Genomic DNA, 19779 nt, shown 5'->3' on the forward strand with positions numbered 1-19779 from the left:
GGAAGTAGGGGGGCAGGATGTAGTAAGCTGATCTAGCCATGAAGAACCGCTCCTCACTCATACCTAAACATCCCCAGCAGCTCCAGCCTCCAATCAGTGTGGCAGATCAATACACCCTTGCCTCAGGATATGAGTCTCTGAAGGTAACTAGAGGCACTCAGGGAAAGGCGAGCCTGCATTGATCACAAAGGGTTAATGAGACCTTTGTGCTGGCTACGCTTTCTTGGTCACTGGAAATGCCTGAATCAGTCCATTAATTGATACAAATTGGTAACAGACACATATAACTTGACGGCTGCTGAGGAATTATTAGGACTATTCCACAGATCAAGGGCTTGTGTTTTGACATTATCAGTATACGCAGGAGGTGAGGTATGATTATAGCTTCTCAGAATAGAGCATGGTGCAACAATGAGCCAGCGCAGACTGAACCAGACAACTAGAAGGAAAGCAAACTAATGAATCTTTAATCTGAAAATACTGCGTACGATAAGGTTCAGGATGCCATGACATCTTTGCTCCGGTATCTATTATTCAGCATCGCCTTTTCTAACCCTTTAATTATACATCAATGTTAGAATAACAAAGACGAGGGACACTCACTATGTTTCCTGCTGACAAAAGCCATGACACTGAAACCGGATGGGAGAACTTTAGCCTTTGGGTGAGGGTTAGAAGAAGGCAGAAGCACAAAAAAAGGCCTTCAGGCTGCTTTCCTCTGCTGTCGAGCTGTCATTTATGATGTGTCCGCCTCACCCACTATGTGATCAGAGATCAGAGGGTTAACTGAAACTCTGGCCTATAGCCCTGTGCTTACATTATTCAACAGCTTGTTACAACAGCCTGCTCCCTGATCTCACACACTGGGAGACAGAGCTGGAAACTCCAGGGAGGGGAACGCTGGGGACGAAAAGCCAGATTAGGGAAAAGGGGGATGACAGAGAGGCAGCGAGGCAGCAAGACCGGAGAGAGAAGAAAAAACGGAGAGAATGAGGGGTGGACCTAAGAGATGTGGGAAAAAGGTAACATGGGGGGGGGGAAAGGGAGTAGTGAGAAAAGATAGGATTAGAAGTTTGTGAAAGACAGTGAGAGAGCAGTTGACATAAGTGGAGGGCTGTCCATCTAAATCTGCCGGTTGCCAGGGGAGACCGATCAGAACCACTAAATGTGGATGTTTAACCTTTGGCCTCATACATAATTTGTGAGCTTACCTCCACATTTTGTCTGCGAGGAGGAGAGGTTTTCAAACAATATCTGGAATGTTTTATTTCTGGGCTTTTCGCGGCACAATGGAGAAAATGCCTCAGTCCATTTATCTCACATGTGATGAAATATAACAGTGAGAAAAGGCGTTTTGGGCTTTTCCAAATCCAAAATCCATCCCTTTCTTAGACTCCTCGCTGTCAATCTGAGACACGGAGGCATATATATTGACGGGTTGTGGGCTCCAACAGGTATTATACAGTAGCTTTGTAGTCTTCTGTACACAACAGTGCTCAAATAAACACGTGCACAATAAAAAATCAAAACAACATCCATCCGATGAGCACTCAACTGACAGCGACCATGTTTTTGGGTGCACCCTGTTTATAGTCCTAGACTCACGCCGCCGCTCAGTGAGCGGGCTCCTTTGTTCATTAATTGATTGGCCTTGCCTGCTGGGCCTCAGTAACTAGGTTACACAGATCAATGAAAGAAGAGGATTGCGCCCCCCCCCCCCCGGTGAAAGGCGGACAGATAGACGACTCCAGGGGAGGAATCCGAGTGTTAATATAACTAATGGAGTGAGGATGACAGTAACTTTATTGAAATCACCCTCATCTAATTTGAGCAAGGACCTGATGAGAGCAAAAGAAGAAGGCTGGATGCCATTATGCAAGTGGTGATGTCACCATTGCATCAAGTGAACGGGTGAGACTGCTGAAAGGTGAAGTGATGTGGGGGGGAACAGAGAGAGAGCGAGAGAGCAGGAGAGCGAGAGACTCATTTTCCAGGTGTCTTGTATGCACTTGTAGCATCAGCAACAAAGGAAGGGGTGTTTTCCTAAAATAATGGATGTTTGAAAGCAGCTTATGAGGCTTGTGAGACAAGGGAAGAAGCTCAGAGGTAACAACGTATTACAATGATTTTGTAATAATGTATCCAATTCCAGTTTGACCTTTTTTTTCCATTATAATAAAAAAGGTAGAAAATATTTGCTATTTAAGTTCTTAAAATCATTTGTATCACTGCGACTCGTCGGAAAACTTCACTTTTTGCTTATTTCTGATGTTGGTGGGCAAAAAAACTATTTTGTTCAGTAGTTTTTGGTCAAAAAAACCCAAATGTCTAGATGCTGATTAGTGGGAAGAAAAAAGAGGCACCCAGTCGTCTGCAGCACATATGAGCTGACCTCAGATAAACCACAGCGCCCAACGAAACCACGACGACCAACCAGCGTCTTTGAGAAACAAGAGGTTAAAGTTGGGGCTGTTTAGCAGGAGGATCATGTTAGAATGGAATGGATTGGAACGGCTGTTTATTTACAAAAAGCAACGCATATGGATTCAAACAAGGTCAAATAATATTGCCCCGGCTAAAGGACCACCATGATTCTGACTTGAGATTTACGAAGGCATTACAAGCTCCTTGCTAAGAGTAAACATCTTGCCCAGCTTTATGACTCCTCCAATAACAGAGACGGAGACATGCTGTGCCCACCCCGTCTGCACAGGCCACAGCAGCTGAACCAACGGAGGATCGGTACCTGGCCTGCATAACTCGAGCACACAGCGTATCCCTCAGGTGACAGCAATGAGCCCTCTCAACAGACAGAGATGGACGCAGGCAGGCAGGCTGTTGGGCAATGTGTGCTTATGCCGGTCAATACAGGGGAGGGGAGGGAGCGCTGTGTGGACATCTTTGGCAATAGGTCAGAATCCAACACAAAATCAAACTCGGCCTCGGGCAGCCTTGAAAAAAAAAGAAAAAACAACTCCCAGAGTGTGACTCTGCAGAAATTTCTGCTGGCATAGTACTTCTTAACCCAAGTGGCGTGTGACAGCTCGCAACATAATCTTAATATATTATTTGATCTACCCGCCCCTGAGCGATGGAGGAGTCATAATGCATTACGAGCTCCAGTGAGGCTCGAGACCCTGAGTGGCTGAAAAGTTTGACCACTCGTCGCTAGAGACGACTCTGCGGGTCACACGAGGATACCGGCGTGGAGATGAGGTTAATATTTCTGTCACCAGTAGCCGGAGGGAGACAGACAAGAAGAAGAGGAGTAAAGGAGCAAAAATGAAAAGGAAATCAAAAGCATTTCATTTGTATTCCTTTAGACTTTGACTTACTCTGCAAATGGCAAGGTAAAAGCAGTCCACCTCCTCCCGTCCGCCCCCTCCCTCTAATGGTGTTGTCTTTAAAACCTTTATCACTAATTCATTACTTCTGATTTTCCAGCAGCGAGGGCTGAAGCTTTGTCTGCAGTCTAATTGAGAGCCAGTGGCTTCAGGCTCTAATCAGTCAAACCTACTAACAGCTTTCCTCAGGGGAGTATGAAGTCAAAAACAGCATTATTGTATCAGCAGGCCATTTGCTATATGTGCAACTTAAATTACTTAAATTTCAGACTCTCCCAGATGGTGATTTGTGAGAGTGTGTGTAAAATGTCAGGCAGTAATGAAGGTCTGAGTGTCTCTTACAAGGAAGTGGATGTTGTCATTAAGCATTGCGACATTCAAAGAATAGGCCTTGTATTGATGTTTTTGAAGTAACTTTCACAATCCGTTCACTCATTTAAAAGAAAGCAATTTTCTTTCTTTCTTTTTTTTTGGCAAATTACGTCCCGCTCCCTCTCGCTTTGCCCCAAGCGCTCCCCTCACACATGGGAGCATACACAGGTCTAATTAGCTGTCGTGTCCCTTGATGACTTTGCCATTTCCTCGCACTGGGAAGATTTACCACCACTACCCTAATATCAACCTCCACATCAACGCAATTAGGTGAAGAGCGAAATGGGAGGAACGTTGTCACTTCTCGCCCCGGCTTCCCAGGGGCACTCAGACAGACAGGCTTCGGCGTCTGCGGGTCGGGGCGGCACTCAGCAGGTGTACATGGTAACCTAGAGTGTCGCCGTGGGATGTGGTTAGACGTTGTTCTAGAATACAATATGGCCAGGATTATTGTTGGAAGTGGACATTTTAAAAGGAGCTCAAAGGCCACTCCTGTTTAACTTGGCTTGGACCTGGTCAGGATGACTGCCAGTTATTAAGAACCTAAATGGTAGGTTTGTGTGTCTACGGTGGTAATAGCTCATCCATTTTCATTAAATTTTGCAAAGCACTGATAACCTCTGTAGGGGTGTATGAATGTTTCAGATCAGGGTTAGACCTTTGCACTGAACCCAAGTGATTAGATTAGCCATTCAGCAAAATCCCAACATCATTAGGTAAAAGCTACCCCTAGCTGATACCAGTGGAATGAGGACAAATCCTCAGGTTTAGGGCTGACAGTCTATGAAGTATGAAATAACACTTGCTTTTGACTCAGGCTATTTTCAGACGTGAACTTTGTCTTTTATATACGAAGGACACAGCAGCATTGTACAAGTCAGACGAGTTACAACAATGGGAAAATGTCGGCAACATTCACGCAAGGGGTGGTGTCTGGGTAGAACATACAGGAGGCAGGATCTGACGTATACATAACAGTGTTTCTGTTAACAGGAGAGGCATTGTCAAAAGCTCTTGAATCTCACGTTAGCAATGTCATCAACAGGCCCCCTCACTCGCAGGAAATTCTCTGGACATTTTACTCGTTCTCAAATACGGCTCCTCCGACAAATATTGGAAAAATGAACAGATTTCAGCAGCTTGAGGGTCCATATGGAGTTTTAGGTGAATATCATATCAAAGAACTCCACGTTGATCATTCCACGTCAACAATGTTCTCCACAAGTCATCTCAAGAGGCCAATGCTTAAGAAAGTCAGGAGAGAGAGGCATCCATATAGTTCAACATGGAGCCTGCTGAAGACAACCCATTGTTTAAAATTGTTTCCAGATGCTCTGTGCTTTAAAATGTTGCATTTTCTGGCGACGATTTGTCATTCTTTCAGTCAATCCTGTGGCTTTCTATTAGTTCCCATCAGCCAAGCCACCACCCAGTGCAGTGTCAGTGAGCAAGTGAACTTCTGCGACCTGCCAGTGAATACCTTTTCCTCTTTTGTTACAAGAAATCTTTTGACAACTACTGCAAATTATGATAATCACTGAACACAACTAAGCTCTGACACACAAAATAAGAAAAACCCACAATCCCCTATGGTTCTCATGCTGTTTAATAAACAGCTTATTTGTGCCAAGAATACATTTCTACAAGAACAGTGAGTGTTTGTCATTTCATGGAATATTCCTTTTGGCATGTTAATCTTCAAAATTACATATGAGGCTCAGGTTCCAAAATCTACTAAACAGATGGACAATGTTCCACCATGATCAACATGATATATTACAAAAACATGGCCAGTTGCACAAACGATGTCATTAATTAAAAAGGCACAATTTGTCATGTAAATCCAAACCGGAGAATAGCAGCCTCATCATTAAATCTCAAACACTGAAGTGGAACCTTCCATAACTCATTCATTAACAAGACATAAACTACACTGAACAGCAACGCAGCCTGACCTGTTAATATTCAGTGATGGTGTTTTGTTTACATCAGTGTATTAGCAGCTTGAATAATGAGTTGATAGATTATTTAATTTAAAAGCATTTTTCAAGGAAAACTCTCAAACTTGCAGATTTGCTTGTTCCAGCTTTTTAATTGGCAAACGTTTCTGTTTTACCAGGAAGAGTATATTCGGGATATCTAGGTTTTAAACTGTTGATTGGACATTTCTGAAAACACCACCTTTGGGTTGGTAAACGTACAATTTTGTAATACTTTACAGTTAAAGTTATTAACTGTGGGGTAAATAATGATCAGCTTACAAATATGGTGTTCAATTATAGACTTGTTGATCCCTCGATGATATGGCCAACAATTATTTCAAGTTTAAACATTTTTATATTAGCCGATATTGATAATTATCATGATAAATGCCATCGACCAATTTTAACGTTTTAATACAGATTTTGGCTTCCGAGTGAAGGTTGTGATTTTAAACTCTTCGTTATGGGCAGAAAATGAGAGAGAACAGTCAAACACTTTACAAATCTGAGCTAGAGTAATTATGCGTTTCACCTCCTCACTGGGCATAATGCATTCAAGCAATACAACAATGCAAGCATTGAACCTGTTATATTGCTAATAATGAAAATTGTATCGACATAATTATTGCTATTGTTTTATTGTCCAGCCCTAAAGATATCTGTAATGTTTATGTTCCAAAATAAATACTAACTGGATCACTATGAAAACGACAGACTTTATATAAAGTTTGTTTTTTAAAGCAACAACGAGATGCCACACCAGCAATATCAAGTCCTGCCATGTACTATGATGGATTCGAAAATATCTGGCTCAACCTTCAAAAGTTGTTGTTGCTTGCTCCCTGTGTGATGTTTTCATTTATACCTTCAGACCACCTAAAAATGGTTCCCTCGCAGGGAAAACTCGGCTTTGCTGCGAGAAGAATTGACACAGACAGGAAGACAGGGATATCCTTACGATCGGATAAGCTGTCAACTGACATTAGAGCACACAGCAGATATTTACAGCTTTCTGGAAACATCTGTAGGCTCGTAAAGGACTGTCAGGCAGGCAGGGTAAACAACATGCTTACTAGCATCTCACACCCCCATGCTAACCAGGCCTGTCAATCACATGAATCAAGCAAGAGGCTGCGATTCAGATGTGGATGAAAGAGGCTGGTAGAGCAGCCCGGCATGCAGCTCCACCGCATGACTGAAAAATGCGGCAATTAATTGCAAAAGACAAGAAGTAGAGATTTTAAGACTGAAAGACACAAAGAAGACACAACAAATGTTCGGCTAATTGAGATGTTTTGCTCTAAGAACTTCAGCTGATCATTTGCTGATAGCTCGACTAGCAAGTTCAAAAGTATGTAAGACAAGAAGAAGAAAAAACAGAGCGATGAGAAATCTGCCACTAAATAGACACATACGGAGCAGAGAAGAAAGCATGCAAAGTGGAAAACAAGAGAGCAGGAACAGAGGAAGCCGAACAAAAGACAACAGAACATAGTCGGTACACTGTGGAGTCGAGCACAACACACTGGAACAGGCTGTAATTGTGTTGTGCGGGACTGACCCCAGCGCATCCCAGCAGGCATTGCATGATGAATGGGCCTGGCGATGACTACATCCCACATCCCTCCACCTCCTCCTCACATGCTCTTTTCTCTCCCTCTCCTCTCTGTCGCCACTATTAGCCCTCCTTCTGTCCCTCCCTTCCCTCCCCTCCCCTCCTCTCCCCAAAACCCCACTCTTTTCAGCTGCTGCAATCCCACAAGATTAATTTGCATTCAGTGCACTTAGTCCACGTATTGTGCTCTGACACAATGACATATTACAGTGCCCAGCGCACCTATTAAACATATAGTCTAGCTTGAGGGACAATGCTTTTTTTTTTGCAAAATGGTTATGATCGAGTACAAATGTAGAGCAAGAAGCATGAGGGTACGGCTTGATCAGATCTGAACACAGAGAGACACTGACACACGAGTCACAGCGGAATCATTACAGGAACAGTTAGATAACCTCGATTAATGATTCACTAGACCCAAACTAATAAACTGGGTCAGACTGTGTTAGCAGTGGTAGAAAGAGCAAGGAGACCTTTAGGTTAGACTGCTTGAGAAGGAATAGCTGCGGTGAGAGCAAGACGGGGGGGAGAGGGCGAGAAAAAGAAAATTAAAAAGGAGGAGGGGAAAAAGCGATAGAGGTGTTGGTGTTATTCCGCGATAGACCCTGAGGAAAGAGACAGTAATGCATGGGAAATGGGCTTTTTCCTCCAGCTTTCTTTGCTCCCGTCGTCTCTCTCTGTCGTGCCCATGTCCAAGGGGTGCAAAAGAAGGAGACCAAATTTAATTTGCTACACCGTCTCTAGCCATCACCTTTTGTGCCTGGGGGCAAAAGAAATGGATTCTGGAATTTTAAAAGCTCAGTGAAATAAAGAAATAAAACAGGGCACTCATGGAAAGGCATCAGAGACAATCGCAAATGAGAGCAGAGTTTGAGGGGAGCAGTATGTGTGGAGGGAGAAGGAGCGTTATGTACGCCAGATATTAACTGTATGCTGATCATAAACCAGCTCAGAGGCTGGGCCATCTGGGGAGGCCACAGGGTTACTAAAACAATCAGATTAGGGTGGCGATAGCAGCCACTGCTGCCAGTACGACGTCCAAACATGGAGGTGGCTGAGGGGTTAACAACCCATTACCTCACTCGGCTGAGCTCCTTAGGGCGACACAGTATGGGGTTGTGGTAGCGGAGTGCGAGCCTTCCTCAGAGCCCAAAGCGCACCTTCGGGCTGTTAGTCAACAAAGCGGAGCTCAGCAGAGTGACATCAGCACAGAGCTGAGGCCTATGTGCCGAAGGAGAGTGGGAAACCAAGGTGTAGAGGATGAAGACTGGGGTGGCAGTGGACTATGTGGGAGTCACATTACTCCCCTCTAGCTCTTCTCTACCTGTCACATAAGCACTTTGAGGACTCAACACTGAAGCCAGAGACTTGACAACTTCAAACGCCTGCTTTGCTGAGGAAGATCAGAGGCAGCAGAGAGATAAAGGCAAGAACAAAAGGAAGAAAGAGGAATCTAAAAAAAGCATCAGACTTCCTCAATGTGTAGCCTCAACATTTTGTTGTGGGATTTCTTGAATTTAATTATCAGATTTAGTCAAAACGGACTACAATACACCCACTGCTCAACCCCACTGAAGAAGAGAAAAAGAGGGGGCCTCCAACCAGGCCCATTGAGAACCAATGAGCTCTGGTCGAGCTACAGCAGAGAGTTGGGGGGCCATTACGGAGAGAAAACAAACAGACCTCTGGCCAGCCACACACAGTGCGGCCCAGACACCTGTGTCCCATTCACCAAACACATCCGGCCACTTAACACTGCACAGAGGGGGTAGGGTGTTGTTTGTGTTTGCAGGCTTGCACATCCCACTATGGTTCCTTTAGTTTTGCTTCTTTACCCAAACAACCTCTGAGTGTCTCTGTATGGACCAAATGTTTGCGGCTGTGGCAAGTCTCCCTGAGAGCAGCCAGCCGTAACACCACCTGACCGTCACAACTGACCCCGTTTAAAGCGGCACCCGCCCTCTGAATAAAACTGTTCAAGACCTGGCAAAATAAAGATCATTCATCCTGTTGTCATTTGCGGTTTCCAGTCATCCTCCTGTGTAGGTGCCCTAGCTGCATTTGGATTGACCTCCAGGCTGCCAACACCTGTCCTGCATAGACAGGGACAGCCACACACACACACACTCACCTCTCTACCACCCAGGATGGATGAGAGACAGCAGGCTGGGCAGACACTGCACCGCCTCGGATCAGTGGAGGGGGATACACTTGGAGCTAAAACTCGGGTCAGCACCATTACAGTTCTTTCCACCACAGCAATTCAAAATGGAGAAGAAGTATGCCATCAGCTGTGGTCAGTTTGCTACGGTGGATTCACAATGCCCTGGTGCAATTTAATGAATTGAAATAGAGACGACCCAGAACCCTGGCAATGCATTCCTAGTTTCCACCCAAAGATGAAGTTAGGCAGGCGGGCAGAGCTGTTTAGATGTTGAGGATGTTCACATGCCACACTGCTTTGTTTGCAGCAAAGCCAAATGCACTCACAGATGGTAGCAGAGTGGTCACCAGATGACTTTCTGTGCTATGGTGGCCTGGTCTACTTTGGGGCTAAGAGACAGGGGAGAGAGGGTGGAGAGCAGGGGCACTGGACACCAGCTGCCCTGCTCAAGTTTACTCAGCTCTGTTGTCCTGGTGGAATGCCATAACGGCCCGGCCCGCTCTGCTCTCCTGCATCAGGACAGAGAACAGGGGGAGCGTGTCAGAGACGTGCCTCTGTTTTGTAATGTACCGTCGTCCTGGATAACAAGAGCCTCTGTGATCATGAGCTAACAAAGAAAACCTGGAACATCTATGTGACCTTATGTAAGTGCTCACTCGCCAATCATTAAATGTGCTGCAAACACAACCTTTAGCGGGTAAACACTGAACATGGGTTTCCTGACAGCATCAGGTTCACAGCTGTAATCTTGTTTAAGCACCGGGAGGAAGAGTCAAACAGTGAAGGCAAAGGCCACTGTTGCTAAGAGAAGGACACAACCAAACAGTTAGTAGTTACATTCAACTAATATAAATGTAATAGAAAACCTCAAGGTGACTTTAACATCATGATTAGAGGCTGTTGTACTGTATAACATTATACAACTAAGTGTAGTCATCATGTACCGTCATTATTATATAAGAGACAAACCTTTCAGGTTCAGAAATAACTAATATTTTACTCAGTAAAACTGATATTGGCCCCTTAAAATCCTCATCAGTCAGGCTATAAATAGTCAAATATGTTCAAATATTTGACTAACAATGCTTCCAATTCTTCCTATTCAAATTTATGTGCAAAACTGAGGAATTTGTTCTTGAATACAATGTGTTACTAAGTGACAAACACACAAACAATTTACATTTTCCACTTTGGTCGGCTGTATACTATAAACAACAACACTGTATACAACTTGAGGCATGCGTGAGTGAAGGTGTACACACACCAGCTCTACAGACTTTATCCGTGGTGCAGTCAGACCCAGTGGCGGCCACCAGACAACTGGGTAAACATAAAGACCCCCCCCCCTCTCTGACCCACCACCTGTCTGCCCTCGATGCTCATATGGAGCTTTGAGCACCATGCCATAGGTCCAGTGATGTTAGGCTAATGTCCAACAGTTCAACAGATGGACAGTAACTTACACTGGAAGAACAGCCTTCATCAGAGATTTCCTTTTTCTAGTGAGAGTACAAAACTCTGACACCAATGCAATATGCTCAAAGTTTCTCAGTAGAAATACAGTGCATATCTCAATGCAACACTGAGGCAGCAAACACACGTATCACTACCTGGAGTCCGGAAAAGAGGCCTCTGAATGACTAAATGGACAAAGGAGATTTAAAAAAAAATCTAAATATCCGATGACTGATAGCACTTATGTCGAGGATGGGGTTAGAATATCCTGCAGTGAAGTGGTGCGTTCCCATTATTGCATCTCTCCATCTCTGAAAATGGCTTCATTAACGGACCAGTGCTGAGAGCTCCCTTGCCGAGCATATGAGCATGCCGTACCCCGAGGGTCCGCCGGAATGGCTGAGGTGAAGTCCATTAACACCCGACAGCTTGTTTTTTGACCACTAAATAAAACAGGGTATTTTTTTCCTGTGGCAGCAGCAGTATAAATAGCTTTCAGCTCAGGGGCTGGGGAGGACAGATTTCTAGGGTTGAAAACTCCATGAAGAAAACTGGACCCACAGATTTTGCTGCTGATACTGTTTCGTCACAGGTGTTGGTCTAGAAACAGGCAAATCTGTAAAATCTCAAGGAACATGCCCCAAGAAAACAGCTTCATGTCACAACTTGTCTAGGGACAAGCCAAGCCTTACCTAATGACTTTTTCGTTATTCACTATCAGCAGGCATTCTGGTGTCTTAAATTGTATTATTCAGTCAAATATATGAGCCTAATTAGAGCACAACAGAGAATGATGTTACACAGAGACATAAGGGTTTTCCCACTGTGTCACTCATTATAACTTGCTAATGATCAGAGTTTTCACTTCAGTATTTAAAACTATGTAAATCTCTGTATCTAAATGGTAGCAAGGGAAGAGTGGGTTGTCTTCTACAAGGGATAAATCCATATCACACATAACCCATCCTGCTCCTCTGACTACTTCCCGATCCCTCCAGGCAACCAGAGAGCTACCTCTGAGCTTATGACATAGCTCTTACTTTCCCAGCACTTATGCTCCAATCACGTGTCACCTGATGAAACACTACACCCTAGTCACCATTATTCGTCTGGATACAGGAGCCTCTGGAATGTATCAGATTCCTGCCTCAGGGGGTGAGCACCTTGGAAACATGGTCCTACCTCCACCAGCAGCTAGCCTCACCAGCTACCCCCTCTCTCGCGCTCTCTCTCGCTCTTATTCCATCTTTCCATTCTGCAGAATTCCACTAGAGGCCTGCTTGATTTACTCCGCATCATTGCCCATCTAACATGTGCTCACATTTTTTATGTACATCTCACAATAGCAGGGACATTTTAGAGCTCAGTGACCGTTTTGCAGCTTCCTGCTGGTCCCAGCTTAAGTGCAAAGATCACATTTAGCGCTACCCTTTGCCCCCAACCACTGTCGCTGCTTGGTCATCCATACTTGAGAGTAAGCACCAGAGCTCAACCAGAAATTCAAATTGAAAACTATTTTGTCCTATCTCCCCTCGCCAGAGAGCAACAGTTACGGGGTACAGCGCTCAGGGCTGTAGTATTGAGTATCTGTGAGTCACTGGCCTGCGTAATTCAGTCTTGGGAATTATGACAGTGGAAAATCATTTCCCTGGGCTGGGGATAGAGGCCATGGCTAATCGTTCAGTAATCTGATCTGCCTGCATACTGTAGCATTGAGCCGAGCTGCTAGCCTATCCAGCCAGTCACACATGTGGACACCCCCGGTGCCTGCCAACTATCTGATGGAGGCTAGTACTATTCAAAAACAACTCTCCAGGTTTTCCTGAGGATTACAGATGCTATCGGATAATTTGCTAATACTCAGCTGTGCTGTGCTGTATAGAATGTATTTACACTGCTGCTGCACTCCAATATCCCTCACGATAGCACAACTTAAGCCAAAAAATGCTACAGCCACATTCCAGACAGAAAACGGTACATCGATACAAACTTGATACTTTTACATGGTGCAATGGTAAAATCTGCCGCATGCATTCTGGCATATTAATCCCCAAAAATGTACTTAATCAGAAAACAACTGGGTTTGCTGGTTAAACAGCAGGCGATATTGGGTCCACAACCCATTGTAGATTCCAGTGTCTCGTGGAACCAGTAGATTTTGTCGTAGTGTATGAATGAGAAGAACCATAGGGAGCAGAACTGTGTCACAAAGCAGTGCTTATACCCAGCAGAGAGGGTTTGGGGAGGGGGGTGCTGAGTTTTGGAAAGATGCCTGGTTTTAGCCCCACTCTAAAGAGAGGCCTGCGACCCCCCCCGACACACACACAAAGTGTGGCTACAAGGGGCACTGACATGGAAAAATAAAAGAGCCGACATGTGTTGGCCACTGCAGTTTCCCAACAGTTGCCTTGTGTGGCATTAAATGTGACGGTATAGTTGCTGCAGTACAGTTAAATTTACATCCTCCTCTATGTGGAGATAGGAAGCAGTAAAGCAGTCGCAGCTGTGGCTGACAACCAACCACTTTCCCTCTTACTCTCCCTCCATTCAATCCTAAAAGGATGAATCGTCTGTGATCATGTCTCATTCTGATAAATGGCCGAACACCGCTCAGTGACATGATCTGTCATACACCTCATGTTATCTACCTCTATGTGTAGGCATTGTAACCTAGTCGCAGCATTTAACAGGCATATCTAAGTGTTGAGATGCTGATATACGATCAAATGGCTGCGGCAGCAGTGGCAGCTTTCGTCAACTGAAAGCGCTACAACACAGCGTGTTGGCAGCCAGCGGGAGCAGTCAGATGGAGGGTTAGAACAACCAGACTAACAGTTGGCACGGATAAATAAAACTCTTAAGGTTCAGCTCTCCACAAATTTGACAAACACATGACAGCCCGGCGGACACTCTTAATTTTAAATCAAATCTGCAAATGGAATAAGCCCCTGCATTTTTCTGTGTGTGTGAATGCAGGGTAGAACATGTGATAAACAACACATGGCTCGGGAGCAGCAAAAAAATGTGAAGCACTGGTGAAATTAATCTCCTGATACATAAAAGCAGAGGGACAGCATTTTTCCCTTACAAGAATGTCTTGTGCAGCCGGGGCGAAACGCAGGGAAAGTCCTTACGACTTTGCCAAATACATTCTGAGCGTGAGTCATTCTCCTTGAGTAATCGCTTACTCACATAGGTGCACGCTTGCACGTGTGTACAGCCCGAGGCAACAGATTTCAGGCAGGTCTGAACTGTCCCACCCTTCCCTTTTTTCTCCTACAGACCAAGTCAAGTGTTTATAACATTTAATAGACTCAGCTGTCGTAGTGGGGGCCGACGTTTTGCTCTGTTTCAGCCCACAAGGCAGGCTCCTACAGTAAATAGCAGACGCTGTGGGACTGGTGCATTGTGCAGCAGCCACCGATACACACAGAACATGCTTAGAACTGAGTGCATCTTTTAAGACAGCGCCTCCAAATCTGTGAATGAAAATCCAAATTGGAGAAGAGCATTGCAAAGTCAGCTTTATCCATTTGTTATTGTGTGTGTGTGTGTGTGTGTGTGTGTGTGTGTGTATGGTTTGAGAGATATTGTTATGAAATCTTATGAGCAGCATCAGAGGATCCCTACACATATCAATCTGATGGCCCATGTGTCATAACACAGCGTGTCATCCTCACTGCTGATAATTAACCCAAGTTCCCAGAAGTGATTTGGACCCAGTCATGCCAGGGGCAGTGCACGGAGCTCTGTCAAGTGCACCGCTGCTGGATCGGGTGGCAGACAGACAGTCCCATCGACCTTTCATTACAATTTGCCCAGAAAAAATCGTTTGGCCTCATCCTCGCCGGTAGAGACACATTCGGAGGGTTAGATTGCTTCATGGCTGCAGAGCAGTCGAAGCTAACTTGAGGCGAGGATTTCTCGACCTAGCCGCCGCTGCTCCGAAGTTACACAAACAAGTTGGTCGCTGGTACCGGGGCTGCAACACAGAAAGGCATTCCGATATGAACCCACAGAGCCGAGCCGCCGGACATGGCTCTCTCCCGGGTACAAACTTCGACATGGTAACGCTAGCCCCCCTCAACCTCTCCCTCCGTGCTGCCTTAATGGAGCCGAGAGCGGCACCGAGCCCCCGCCACACACCGCCCGGGCTTCATGCTTCCAGCCAGCGGGGAGAACCAGGCCGAGAACCCGGCCTCTTGCGTCTACGCCACACGGAGCTCACCAGCCAGGCCACACGGAGCTCCCTAGCCGGGCCTGGGAGAGCCAGCGGCGGCGGCGGCGGGGCTCTCCGTGCTGGGTCGTGTACCGAGCTTTAAAAAAAAAGACACACACAACCCGCGGACCACGCTCCTGTTGTGTTCGGTGTAACTCACCTCGTGTGGGCCAAGGGGGGCTCGGGACCCCGCGGGCCGCTGCTGGAGGACCGGGGGCTGGAGCTCACCGAGCACATGCCGTCGTCGTCGTCGCGTCGGGTCTCTGTCGGCCGGGATGTGGAAGCGGCGCCGCGGACTCGGCCGGGAGGAGAAGCAGGGAAATCTGAGAGTGCCCCTCTCTCTCTGCAGCTCCGTGCACCGGCAGCGGCTCATAGCTGCCGACAGGGGGCGCCAGCACCGCGCATTCATGACTGATGTGGCTGAGGGGTAGAGCGGTCGTCCTCCAACCTGAAGGTCGGCAGTTCGATCCCCAGTCTTCCCCATCTGCATGCCGAAGTGTCCTTGGGCAAGATGCTGAACCCCGAATTGCCCCTCATACAACAACAAAGTGCTGCTAATAGAGGCACTGTATAAATGTGTGTGTGAATGTAAAACTGTACTGTAAAGAGATTTGAAGAAGAAGATACACTTTATTTATCCCACACACATGCACAAACACACTCATGCAATGGGGAAATTAGTCCTCTGCATTTATCCCATCTGGTGTGATCTTTGGACAGACACACAGAGCAGAGGGCAGCCATGTACAGCGCCCGGGGAGCAGATGTTGGGGGAGTAAGGTGCCTTGCTCAGGGGCACAAGACAGGGTAGGGAGAATAGTCTTTTTGATCTTTTGGACAGATCCAGGTTCGTCTTTTTTATGTTGTTATACCATCCAGGACATGTATTTCCGTACATGCACAATTCAATTGGGCTGTGATTACAGTGGAAGTTTATGATTCCTGTCTCTTACTGGAACAGTATCTCAGGAGCATAGTTGATAAATCACCACATCACACAGATTGCACAGTTTGATCCCTTCCAACATGTTGTTGTCACTTTTTTGTTTATCTTTATTGAATTTATTGAGTTGATCTTTCAGTATTCTGCCTCAGTTTGTGTCTTTCGTTCACCTTATACTTAAAATATTTGTATTGTCGGTATCATTTGAGCATATATTTCTTTACAGGGACTCATATTAACCTTTTATTATTCTTGTGCTCTTGTGTTTGATTGTTTTGTGTGCTACTGGATGCCTACATTTCCCTTTGGATCAATAAAAATGTCTATCTATCTATCTATCTATCTATCTATCTATCTATCTATCTATCTATCTATCTATCTATCTATCTATCTATCTATCTATCTATCTATCTATCTATCTATCTATCTATCTATCTATCTATCTATCTATCTATCTATCTACCTATCTATCTATCTATCTATCTATCTATATATCTGTTATTTGAATATATGTAGGCTTTAACCAGCTCTGCATGAATTGTCTTATATAAAAATCACCCCAATATTCCCTTGGGAAATGGTGTATCTCTTTGTACTCAATAATCATGGTCTTATAATACTAACGCACTGCTACTTTTCCTCCAGAGAAATTAAGTTTTCCTCTGATCCACTTTTACTGAATATTTTAATCATCTTTAGAGGTTAACGTCTAATATTGAATGTCAAAATATAACAATATTTATGATGATTATCATAGCCACGAAAAATGAACAACAAACATGGTTTTATGGTGACAAACAGCCTAATGATGAATGAGAAATGTTGCAATTGAAATGAATATATGAAATATACCTTGATGCAAACTATGGTGAGTTTCTGGTGTAAACATTACAACCCTTGATGCCGGCCTGAGAGTGCAACTTGTTTCGATTGAGATCTGAAACATGGAGCATCTACAATGTAGTGGGACACCTCCATGTCCCCTGACCCTGTAACTCAGGAGGTTGGTGATTTTGATTACGGAAAGGGCTTAATGCAAGACAAAGCCTTCCTTCAAAACCGCTTTGGCTGTCTCTTCCACATCACATGATAGAGGAGACAGGGTCAGACGACTCATTAAGAGAAAGGAGGCGATCCCCAAGGTTTACTTCAGTGTCCCAGGAAACACAGGGCAAGACGCAGACCGCGGCTGCGAGAGACATTCAAGAAGGAGATTCAAGTTCAACCTTTGTTCAAGAAATATGATCAACTGTCAATCAATGCCCATGTGAGCAGATGAGCACGATGCAGCTCATTATACCTTGAAATCACTGCATCTGAATCAGCCATCAAAAGCAACAGAGGAGAGTGGAAATGTTTCCTTTAATTCACATATGGGGGTAGCAGCATACTTTCGTTATGACCTCTCTGATGGCAGCTGTAGTATGAAAGAGTTGCCAGCTCTTCAGGCCTGCGTTTAATCCCTGTATTTTGACTCCACAACCTCAGCCTGACCTTAAATAAACATTAGAGGCTCAATGCTCATCCGTAATCTCAAACATCCGTTACCCCGCTAATTGGAGTTTCACACAGTTAAGACACCCTGACCTGATTTGGAACAGGTGGGTAGATAAACTGTAAGTAGACTACACAATTGGCTTACACAAACTCACACACAACAGCCCATCAGTCAGTGTTTATACACACACACACACACACACACAAACACACACTGTTCGATCCTACACAAGTATTAGTTGCACGACCACAAATTAGTAGGCTGCTTTGTTAGTAAAGTACAGTCAAATTTTATTTTTAAATCAGCTGTGTCAAATATAGAAATAATATAAAACTCTTTATGCAGAACTCCTCTTAACAGCGTACTATATAAAATTAGGGCTAGGTAATAAAATTAATGAATAATTATCACATTGTAATTCTCATCAATAGCAAAATAAGAAAAAATTATTGAGAAAATTCAATATTTAGCAATATATCGCTTATATATTGTCAACAGTGATACACATAATTGATCTACCTCAGATTTGTAAAATGTTAGTCCACAACCTTCAATAAGGAGCAGTGGAACTTTTGAGCCTATTTTAGCAACTGTATACTATAAGTATATTACTGCAAGTGGCTGCTTTTTCATAAATTGATACAATCAGTCAGACAAACATAAACTCAGTTTATATTTTGAAAGTGCTTTAAAATGTATTATAGACTGTTACTGTTATTACAATTGTGCCATAATTTACAAAATAAGGTTTTCAATAAATAAATCAGACAACAGTAGGTATATGACAGTGGTCAGTAATCTCCACACTGATTTGACACCTGGCCCCACCTGGCCCCCCTCAGCAGCATTACTGCACTGGGGCGCATGACTCCGCTGGTCAACAAGTGACTCTGGACCTCTGATGCTTTCTAATCATCACACGTGGAACTGATCTTTATAAAAACCTGCTGAATTCATATTTATCTTCCTGGTTAAATGGGGCGTCACTTCTTCTGCAACAGTGAAGTCAAAACATCGCGTTACGTCTTAATCTGCGGGAAGAACTATCTATCTGCAGGTGTGTGTGTGTGTGTGTGTGTGTGTGTGTTGTCTCTGTCCCTCCCCACACATAAACTGATGACCACATGTATTTATTTATTAATCGGTGATGTTGGATCATGTCTCCAGATCGTTCCATCACTTTAACGCTGACTGTGCACGTCACGTCACCTTACTCCTGCAGGGTGTTTGTGAGTAAAGTTGGTGAACATGCTTTTATTGGACATTTTAAGCTCCACGTCTCCTCCTGTTGCTGCTGGTTAAAGTCAACAGACGTGATTTTAAAAGGTGTGCATGATGTTCTCGATAATTAAGTTCAGTCATCTGAGAATGCAAACAACCCAGAGGCTAACCAGAAAATGCTGATGTTTGTTTTTCGTAGTTTCTGTAAGTGTTGTTTATCTGTGTGTAATCAACAGATGATCTGTCTGAAGTGTGTCCGGCATGTTGTCAACATGACACGTGTGAAGAGGCAAATCTGGAAAAATCATCAAAGGCATTTTCTATGTCATCAAAGGTATCTTTGATGTCATTGAAGGTTCCTTTGATGTCTTCGAAGGTTACTTTGATGACATTGAAGGTTCCTTTGAGGACATCGAAGATGGCTTCTTCATTTAGGAGAGCTGGATTCCAAGATATACCCACAACTCCAGCGTAATCCTGTCCAGCAAAGTCTAGGTCCTCAGCACCACAGATTTCAGACTCAACAAAGAATTGCCTCCTGATTTTCCTGATCCTGTTCTTCAAGCAGCATTTTAAAACCATGTCAACCGTGAGTCTTAAATGATTCCGACCAGCCATACTATCACTCTGGATAAAGAAAATCAAAGGCACATCCCTCAGTCTATTGAGGATTTACTGTTATATTTTGATTTTGATTTTGTTGATCTAGATATGGTTAAGTAGCCAAAAATGAAGCTAGCTAGCTAACAGCTAGTTAGTATTGTACATATTTCTCTTTCTCACTAGTTATGGTATGTAAAATAAGACTTACACGCATCAGATGTGCAAAAGCAGCCTTATGAAATGTATGTAACAGTATAGTGAATACATATTGTATGGGCCACCGCACGAGCTGCCACCCTAATGATGGAGGGATGTTTGCATATACACCTGTTCGATGTCTGCACAGTAATTTTGGTGGGAAAC

The 19779-nt window shown here is 44.4% G+C and overlaps 1 protein-coding gene across 2 annotated transcripts in view; it reads right to left on the reverse strand.

Moving 5' to 3' along the window:
* ndst1a (N-deacetylase/N-sulfotransferase (heparan glucosaminyl) 1a) overlaps window positions 1-15492 on the reverse strand; it is a 40808-nt gene extending 25316 nt beyond the window's left edge. The window contains exon 1 of one of the 2 annotated variants that reach the window (XM_061078965.1): window positions 15312-15492. The gene's annotated coding sequence lies outside the window, so the exon portion shown is untranslated. Of the gene's footprint in view, window positions 1-14020; window positions 14072-15311 lie in introns of those variants that run through there. The other variant, XM_061078966.1, reaches the window with a different exon arrangement.
* Between the last annotated feature and the right edge of the window lie 4287 nt (window positions 15493-19779).

The sequence above is a fragment of the Limanda limanda genome, chromosome 10 (genome assembly GCF_963576545.1).
Source record: "Limanda limanda chromosome 10, fLimLim1.1, whole genome shotgun sequence".
Classification (NCBI taxonomy): domain Eukaryota; kingdom Metazoa; phylum Chordata; class Actinopteri; order Pleuronectiformes; family Pleuronectidae; genus Limanda; species Limanda limanda.